This window comes from Stegastes partitus, unplaced genomic scaffold (genome assembly GCF_000690725.1).
Source record: "Stegastes partitus isolate 25-593 unplaced genomic scaffold, Stegastes_partitus-1.0.2 Scaffold1313, whole genome shotgun sequence".
NCBI lineage: Eukaryota > Metazoa > Chordata > Actinopteri > Pomacentridae > Stegastes > Stegastes partitus.
This window is the reverse complement of record NW_007579044.1, coordinates 48,514-58,013: the sequence shown is the minus strand read 5'-3', so window position 1 is coordinate 58,013 and position 9,500 is coordinate 48,514.

Below are 9,500 nucleotides of genomic sequence, written 5' to 3'. Positions count from 1 at the left end.
GCTACATAATATTGCTTCAGCACACACCATGAGGAGTGATACTAGGAAACTGGCATTATGTAAAAAGTGAGAAAATCTGATCTTGTCTCAGACGCAAGTAAATTCTAAGAATCCTGATGTGTGATAAAGTCTGACACATTTTTCCCACTCACCACTTCTCTGGTTACTGGTCACACCGAGGCTTCTGTCACTATCACAGGCCTAACTGTTAGCGATTTTTACATTTTTGCATCTGCTAGAAAACACTTTCCCATAATAACTGCTAACATTAACAACAGATGTTGCTTTAGGCATTGTACTTTGCTACTGCATTTTTCAAATGCTTTGAGAATCACAAGTGATTTTCCAATTAACTGTACTGTACAGGAGCTCTTGGGTAAATAAAGCACCATATAGTCTATGTATGTCAGGAAGAACCAAACAAATGAGTTAATGAGCACTAAATTACCTGTTAAGGTACAAATACGATAGTTTTTTTTAAACTGAAATGGATGGAAAAAGCAGCTAAAAGCTGCGTGGAGCTGTGCACAGTGGGATGCTGATGCTAATTTTCTCATCCCTAAAAGCAACCATTTCACATTACATTTAATTGAATTTCGAATTAACAGGTAAATGGACATTTGCTTACCACTTTGGGAAATGAAGGAAGTGAATGATAGGCAACATTATACAGGTAGAATTGTGTGCCTTACAAAACTTTGCTGCAGTGATGAGTCAATATTTAATTTTCAACATTTCTAAATGGATACACTGCATAGCAAAAGCCCTAATTTTAAATTTCTATCACTTAAACGTCAACCTTCTTTTGAATAATGCCAGATTCTTCACTCAACACGGTGCACACATAATTGCAAAGAGCCCCACTGTCAATTACCTCCTGGGGATTCATGGTTTGTGTGGTGTCTGAAACTGACCAATGGGTCAATCATCTTGAAACTTTATGTTGTATTTCAAACTAAGACATTTTTTACTGTAATTACAGAGTGATTTAGATGATTATGAGTTCTCTTGTGTTGAGTCTCCGAAACACAAATATATTGAAACCACAAAAACAGTGCATGAGCGAGAGTCGGTAATGGCTCTTTTTTTCTCGTAACAAATGCCAGAGTCAGATTAATGCACAAGCCTCTTGGCTGAGGGAACCTATCAGCTAATTTAGATTTAGCTTCACATTTTGCTCTATAGATCCATTGTACTGAAGGAAGAATCCAAATTAAAGCATTTCATTAGCTTTAATAATGTAATGCAGATACAGTTTGTGTGTTTTACCTTTATTGAACTCAACTCTCGTGGTTGTGGGCCATCCTGAATTTGCAAGCCAGAGCGCAGACACTCTCCATGTAAAGTTGTCTTTGCAAACAGATTTGGCTTTGGAATGCAGAGCTATGCCTGCAGTGCATGCATAACCTTTAGCTTGTTATTTTCCTAATATTTCTGAGCTCAGAAATGGGACCTGCAGACACGTGTTTTCCTTTTCCGCTGCAAGCCGAGTTCAGCTCTTAGTCACTTCGCTCCAACAGAATTTGATGGAATGCATCAGTGTCCCTGGTCTCTCCAACACATCAGCGTGGATCAGCATCAGATTTGTGGAGACTCTTTTGCTAAGCTCCCCAACAACACCTGGAAAACAATATGAATCGATCAATCAATAAGGTGCATGATGACTAATACAGCAGAGAAGAAACAGTAAGGACACTAATAATAAACTGAATCCTCCGCCAGTGTTCAGAGGACTACAAACTCGTACCAACATCAGATTGAGATATAATTAGATGTATTAAGTTTGGCTCCCTTATGTGCACACTCCTTGTCCTTTCATCCGAGAGGAAACAGGCCTTCTTTAGCATACTTGCTTTATTTTTGATCTCATTCTGTCAAAATAAAAACAGGTCAATGCCCAAACTCCAGTTTCTCACAGTCTGTGAGTCTCCGGGGACTGTGACTGAGAATATATGCAATGTTGTGTCTCACAGTACAGATCCACTGCAAAACCTGCTACTATTGAATATGTATCACCATAAGATCTTGTCCACGTGGTGTGGTTGGAGAATAAATCACTGGCTACAACAATGTTCATGGTGAGAGGTCAACTCACTTTTCCACTGAGCTGTTTTGTCCTTGCGAAGCACCGGTCCTATTTCTCAAGCAAGGTGCCTCGTCAGACAAGGGAAGGACTATTGATCATTTGATGTATGTTGTTCTGTGAAATGTCAGCGTCAGTCTTTGTGCACTGAGTGGCACCTCCCCAGCAAAGTGCTCTTTATGTGTCCATCTGTCTCCTAGCCATCAATCAATCACAGCATTAGGCAAAGACATATTTCACTCCGAACAAGATCCGAAACAAGTAATGCCTCCACTTTTTCTAGTCTTCTGTCTCTTTGCTTGAAGGGAGAAACACACTTTTCCTCTCTTGCTCACCCTATGTCTCTTTGGAGAAACTGATTGTCACTTTCTGTCAGCGCACAGATAACACAAAGTCTATTTACCTGTCCATCTCGGCACAGCCTATTGCAGAAATTAATCCAAAATTAGTGCATCAAAATGCCATCCAGACGCAGCATCTTCCATCGGCCCTCCCCTTGGCCCTCCCTTTCACTCTCTCCCAGTAAGATAGCAAATCTGTCTGAGTGACTTTAAAACCCAGGATATCTCAATCTGAGGAATGGCTGTCTGGCACACAACTGGCCTGTAAGAGCATCAAGAAGGAGGGAGAGGCGAAAAAGAAATGGAGGAGACAGACGGACAGAAAGAACGATTGTGTAGCAAGAGACGGAGGAAGAGGAAGAGGGAGACGGAGAGGAGAGAGGGATAAGAGAGATGCTGACATTAAATTGGAGGCGAGACAGATAAAGAGGGAGGGAAAAAATTGGAGCAGAGAAGGGCAGAAAAAAAAAAAACATAGGGAAGCTGGCGGCGAGGGTGACACAGCAACAATGGTAATCAAGGTTTTGGGGATGCAATTTACTACAAGCAAAATATTTACAGAGGATGGTTATTCACAGATAAATATGCCCTCAGAAGCGTGTTGAGGATTCACTCAGATAGCACCATGCCCAGAAACACACGTTTTTCCTACTGTAGCGTACAGAGCAACACTAAACCTCCCACAGACGCTCCATTGACTGCTGTTCTGCCTGGGATCAATACTCTCAGGGAGCGAATACGCCACAACACAGACCAGTCGACCAGTAAGGTCACCGTCCGGCTGGGCAGAGGAGACAGGACGCGGCGCAAGGTCACAGTCTAATCACACCGCGGCGAAAGAAGAATCAGTCCTGTCCAATCACATCGCAGAAAGAAGATGGGAACTGGACGAGATCTGTCCCCAATCATGGAAGAAGCAAGCCGATCAGATCAGGGGCTAAATCTGGCCAGAAACAACAACCACACACACCCGTTAGTAGCTTTAATGGATATAAACCCAGAATCAAGAGTATATCACTAAGAAAGAGTGTTCAGACCCAGACAGGTGTCCTTGGCCAAGATACTGAGCCCCTCGCTGGCCCCTCCGTTAATCACTTAGGATAAGAGCATCAGCTAAATGACTCATTTTTAAAGGCTCAGTCCAGCCGTTACATCCTCAATCTAGCTTATAGGTGATAAAGCAGATGAGGCATTTATGTTTGTATCCCCTTTTAATGAAGGGATCTTTCTTGTATTTGCACAAGGAGGACAGGTTTGAAGCAGCCCTCAGGTGCACGGCGAGCCGAGACATAAAATATCCAAACACTCCGGTACAAATTGATGTGAGGAACCACAGCAAAAATGTGAAAACAGCCCAACACGGCACACAGCATTTCTTATTGCAGGGGCAAACACTAATAAATATTTATCTAATATTGAATACACTCCCTCACTCTTTTTTTGAGCAGTTGTATTGGATTTCTACTTTTTTGAAACATTTTTTGGGGGGAGGGAAGGCACAGCAATCCCGACACAAGAATTCCACCCCTCAGTCAGAAATTCCACTGAAACAAACACAAACAAAAAATCCTCGAGCATGTGAATTTGATAAAACCCAGGGGGGCAGGTTTTTCTCAGTAACAAGGATCGTGTTAGAGAGCGCAACTGAAATCTGAAATCTGCATGTGGAATCTGTCTCTGAGGGAAGAATCACACACCTCAGCTGGGTTTGGGAATTACAGTGATAAGGCGTTTGAAACGCTGCTGTCTGTTGAATGAGAAGTAGAAGACAGTCAGATGTGTACTACAAACCTCTGATCTATTGCAACCCCATATCATCATCCGGCGTTTCATTTTCTAGACAGATGATATATTTGTCTTTGTGTTGAAGAAAATACATTACATGAGAGTCTGTTGCAGTTTTAGTTTTTCCATTTCCGAGGTATCTGGATTAATTATATCAGCTGCACCAGTGGAAAAAATAGCAGCATTACCTTGAGGTTTTTCTGAAGTTAATTTTACCTGCAATCAGGGAGGTTTAAGTTTGCATCCTTATTTGCTCTTTATAAAAATCTTTGTCAGTCCCCTCCGATTCACCTCCTCACTCTTTATTAGGCTAGAACTAATGTGAATTACTGTTTATTGCTAAAATGTCTAACTACCTTTATGAGGAAGAAACTGAACACCTTCATAATTGCAAAATTTTAACTGAGAACAGTCAGATCCTTTTTGTGTAAGAACATAATGCTTCTGTAGACAAAGGAGACTAATCCATTGGATATACCTAATAGGATGTTTCAGGCGGATCTCATTGAACCTGCTTTCAAGTCCTCCTATCTGCTGCCACGCTCTTTCCTTTGTTTTCATCTGTACCTGGAAGTCATCTTTAATTGAACCTCTCATTCTTACCCTGAATGCTTTTGTTGCTGTGTTTTTGTTTCAAAGTCTGCAAATTTGCTTAAGTGTTTAAGCGAATTTCACACTTCCAATGTCTGCACCTTCATTGCAGTTTTCATATCAGCTGTGTTTCCTTTAGGAACGTGTCGTTTCCAGCCCACTGTACCTCGCAGACTGGCGACTTGGCCCTGTGACCTCTTCCTCTCTGTTCCAGACTTTGATGCTGTCTGCTCTGCTGTACCCTACTGGGCCGTATCATGTTGTGTACCACCTCAAATCAATGTACTCATGTAGCCTCAGATCATCCGCCATTCCTCAGGACTATTCCTGATTCATAGAGGTCATGACCTCTCTCCACCAGTGCTGGCATATCCTCCTTTTTGTTTTGCATCACTTCCTTTTGAGGCCACAGCGATGTCTGCCCGAGACAATGCTATCATCGCTCCACTCTGCTCATTCGGCTGTGACGGAATGATGCACAGGGGTAAACAGATAGGGCTACTACAACACATCTTTTTGGTTACTCCAGTGGAGCGGCACTGTGTTTCGCCGGGACAGAGACGGCGCTGTATGAGGCCAAGATTGAGCATGGGGATATTAATGTCTATTGACTAGAGGTAATAGCTTTGCTGAGCCTCAGCCTCGAGGTTGTTCCAATTTAGCCTGTCCTATAATAGCTCCTGGACACCCTCTCAGCAAATAAATAACACGAGGTGGGTGAGATCGAGCGTTAATATCTGCTTAAGACCATATATCTCCATAAACATGCAATCAAACACCCCTTCACGTCCAAGAAGACACTGTCTCCTTTTATCTGCACCTATTTCTATCCCACATTCACACATATCAGGGGTTGCTGTTGAGGCTTTCACAGCTTTCTACCACTCTGGGCCTCTTGGAAGCTGCAAGTGCCTAAATTATCTATAACATGGGACAGGAAACAGAGAGCAAGTGGCTATAGCCAGGAACCCTGGGATACTGGTGCTGCTCTTCCTGCCTCTTGCACAGCCAGTGGAGCTGCAGAGTGGGACCTATTTACAGACAGGGAGTGTAATCACACACACACACTCACACACACACAGACAACGAGCCGCCTTCACTTCATTTTTTTTTTCACCTAGCGCTATGTCAGAGTCGGTGAGTCAGTGTGTCTCTGTGTTTTTTGACCATTTGCATAAATATGGTCCTGTGTGGTGGGAAGCCTGAAGCCTCTTTGATGGTGATGGTGATGGGTGGGGGGGAGAGCGGGGGGGCGGGGGGGGGGGGGGGGTGGGGTGGAGGTGGGGGTGTGAGGGTGTGGGTGGAGGGGGGAATTACGCACGTCTTACGCACGTCAACCTGTCTTCTGTGTGCCTCTCTGCGTGCCCGTGCGCCCCCCCTCCCCACGCCACTGTCTGTTCTATCTAATAAAAAAAAAAAATAGAGGAAAAAAGTTCAATCATTGTCATGAGCGGGGGATAGCTGACGTTAATACACCTGTAATACAAACACGAGCCTGTGATGTGCTGTATAGCCCGGTGCTGCCTACATTGCCTTATAGACTGCCTCCACACAACATGCATCCCACTGTATGCTCGAAATATTTACCAAGCAACGGCAGAATGCAATGTAGAGGAGCCAGGGTGATGCACGAATAATATACATTAAATATTGATGGAAAACAGACACATGCTGCTAGATTTAGGGCATATTCAGCAGAGCCCAGTGCGGGATGCAGGATCAAAGGAGATATGATGCGATTAACGCTCACATCGCAGATATCATAGAGCCGCTGCTGGCTTCAGGAGCAACGGGGAAAAAAAAAAGAGGGGGATATCTTCCTACCTTGGCGTTGCAGAAACCCACTGTCCTCCTCCTCTCTTGACCAATTTCCGATTTACGAGCCTCTCCGCTGTTTTAGTCAGATGCGACGCTTGTAAAGGGGCATTCCGCCCTCTTTAGGCTCTGTCCACCCTCCTCCTCCTCTCTCCTTCTCTCTCTCTTTCCAAGACGCACCGAGCAATAAGCCCCGCAACCGGGATGGCAGAGTGAGAGGGAGAAATGAACAATATGATATCTCTCCCCTCCCCTCGTTTCCCTCCCGTTTCCTGTGTTCTTCTCTTATATTTTCCCCCCTCCTTGTGTTTTTTCCTCCTCTCTATTTCACTATCCCCTCCCTCCCTCTCTCTCTCTCTCTCTCTCTCTCTCTCTCACTCACTCTCTCTCGCTCTCGGATGCTCGCTCTCTCTCCTTTTTTCACTCCCTGTGCTCTGAATACTAATACTCTGTCTCTCCTCTCTCTGCCTGTACAGCCCGGCCAGAGCTAAAGACATACTGATGTATGTGGGGCGTGTAGAGGGAAAAAAGAGGTTGTGTGTATGTGTGTGTATGTGTGTGTGTGTGTGTGTACTGGTTGTGAGTCTTGGTGGGAAGCAGGGATGGAGGGTAATGGCCTCTCTGCAGGGTACATGGGTGGGTTAGAAGGGTCCAGGATCTCGTTTGGTCTTATTAGAGGCGTGATTAGATAATAATACTCCTGCAGATGCCCCTGGAGAGGTGATGTTGGTGGTGGTGGTGGTGGTGGTAGTGATGGAGGGGGGGGACATAAAATGTTGCTGTTTTTTATGGCAGCATCAGGAAGAGGAGGAGGAGGGTAAGGAGGAGGTGTTGCTTTGGATGTCAGGTGAGCAGAGATGGGATGGAGGGGGTCAAAAATGAAAAAAATATGTGTTTGAAAAAGATCGTGGCTCTTTTACCCTGTTTGTATGTGTGCTGCTGTGTTTTCTTTTTTTTTATGTGTGCACCATGGAAACCTTCAACGAGAAGAGCAGCCGAGGTATACAGAGGCCATGATCTAGTTAGAATGAGACATAGTCTTATTGGAGTCATGATTAGATTATGATATTCCTGCAGGCCTCATATAAGCAGAGAGGGGGCACATAAAAATGTTTCTCTGTTTTATGGTAACATCACCAGCAGGATAATGAGGACCCTCCACGGTTGGTCGGGAATCGGTTTAGGCTTTTGTATCAAAGCAGTTGTTTTTTTAAATTGGCGTCCCTCAGGGTACCCTCTGGGGTCCGAGACTTATTCCCCACGGGGGGGAGTCAACCAACAAAACGAGGACAGCTGTAATTCAATTATAATTGAATTTGTACATCAAGCAGTGGGAGGATGTAACAGGAATGTGGTTTTGATATCTAGATGCCTCAGTCTGTATAGCATCATATCCATCAGCAGAAATCTAATCAGATCTATCAGATAAAATAATTAGGAGATGGTCCGTGGACCTAATGGGAACGTCATCCTCTGGGTTAACGAGCTAAAACATGTGTGAACCCCTGTATTAGAGGTTTGTGCTCTGCTCACTCCTGAGACAGTGCCAACTTTAACAGTTATGTAAGGCAAGTCATCCCTCTGCCCCTCAAGATGTTCATTGCATATGGGCCTGCTGCCATATTAAATTAGAATGGTGAACAGAGTGTGCTTCTTGTTCTTGTTCTCTGTCTGATGTATAGCTCAGTTTCTCAGATTGCTGATCATTGTTTCTTCATTTTGTACACTTCTTGTCAATGCAGATATTTGAGCATAAAATCATGTACGTGCTATAGTTTCACTGCACGGCAAAATTAGTCACTGGTCATGTTTATAATTAGCAGCAAGCTTGCGCATTAATCATTTTCAGTCAAAAAAGAAAGTCCTCCTACTGTGAGTTCTGTTGTCAAGACAGAGGCAGGCACCTTCATATTTAAAGACAGCGCTGATGAATTAATCATTCTCCCAGAGTGTGCCCAAACAACACCTAATGGGCCACACAGCTCACAGAACATCTAGGCCTTGTTAGAAAAACTTTGGTATGGAAATCCTACATGCATTTGGCTCAGAAACTAATCTAAATGCTTGCTCTTTTTAAAAAAAAAATAGCATAGATCAAACTGTTATTTATTCATAAAAATGCTAATCGCAGTCTTCAGATGGATTTGGTAAAGGGAGGAGGGGAGGGGGTCACTTGAATTCCCTTAGCTTAAGTGAATCTAAATTTGATCTTGTGCTTTTTATTATGATAATGGAGAACAAAGCTCAAGACAAAGATGTAGAAAAACATTTGGAAAAGAAATTAAGGGTGCATTCATGACTCCTGGTGAGCATTTAGTGAGCAAAGATTTTATCACTACCATCAAATCTTGTCACTGTTTATGTCTAGCAATTTACCAAATGAACAAAATAATATCTCCACAGTCCCCTTGTCCGTGATTTATTACTGTGACCACATGATAATATATACCCTGCCCCATTACGAGCTTGTCACACTGACAGAAATAATAACATCTCGTCAGTCGTCACATTCATGGAGAAATTATGTCGGACTTGACTTGACATTCTGCAGGAAATTACATTAAATAGAATATTTGTCCAGCATAGTTTAATAAATTAACACCCCATAATTACATGTCACCATCTTCTGCATTGTTCTGGAAATAGTTATGGCAAAAGAAGGATGGATGACGGAAAAATAGCTGTGTTTGGAACCCCGCAGCGGCCGATGATTGACTGATAAATGAGAGTAAACAGTGACCTCTGTTAACTGTCACAGCAGAGCACAGAGAGAGGCTGAGACACACAACAGAAAAGGACAGGGACGCATAGAGGGAGCCAGGATACAAACAGAGGAGAGGAGAGGAGAGGAGAGGAGAGGAGAGGAGAGGAGAGGAGAGGAGAAA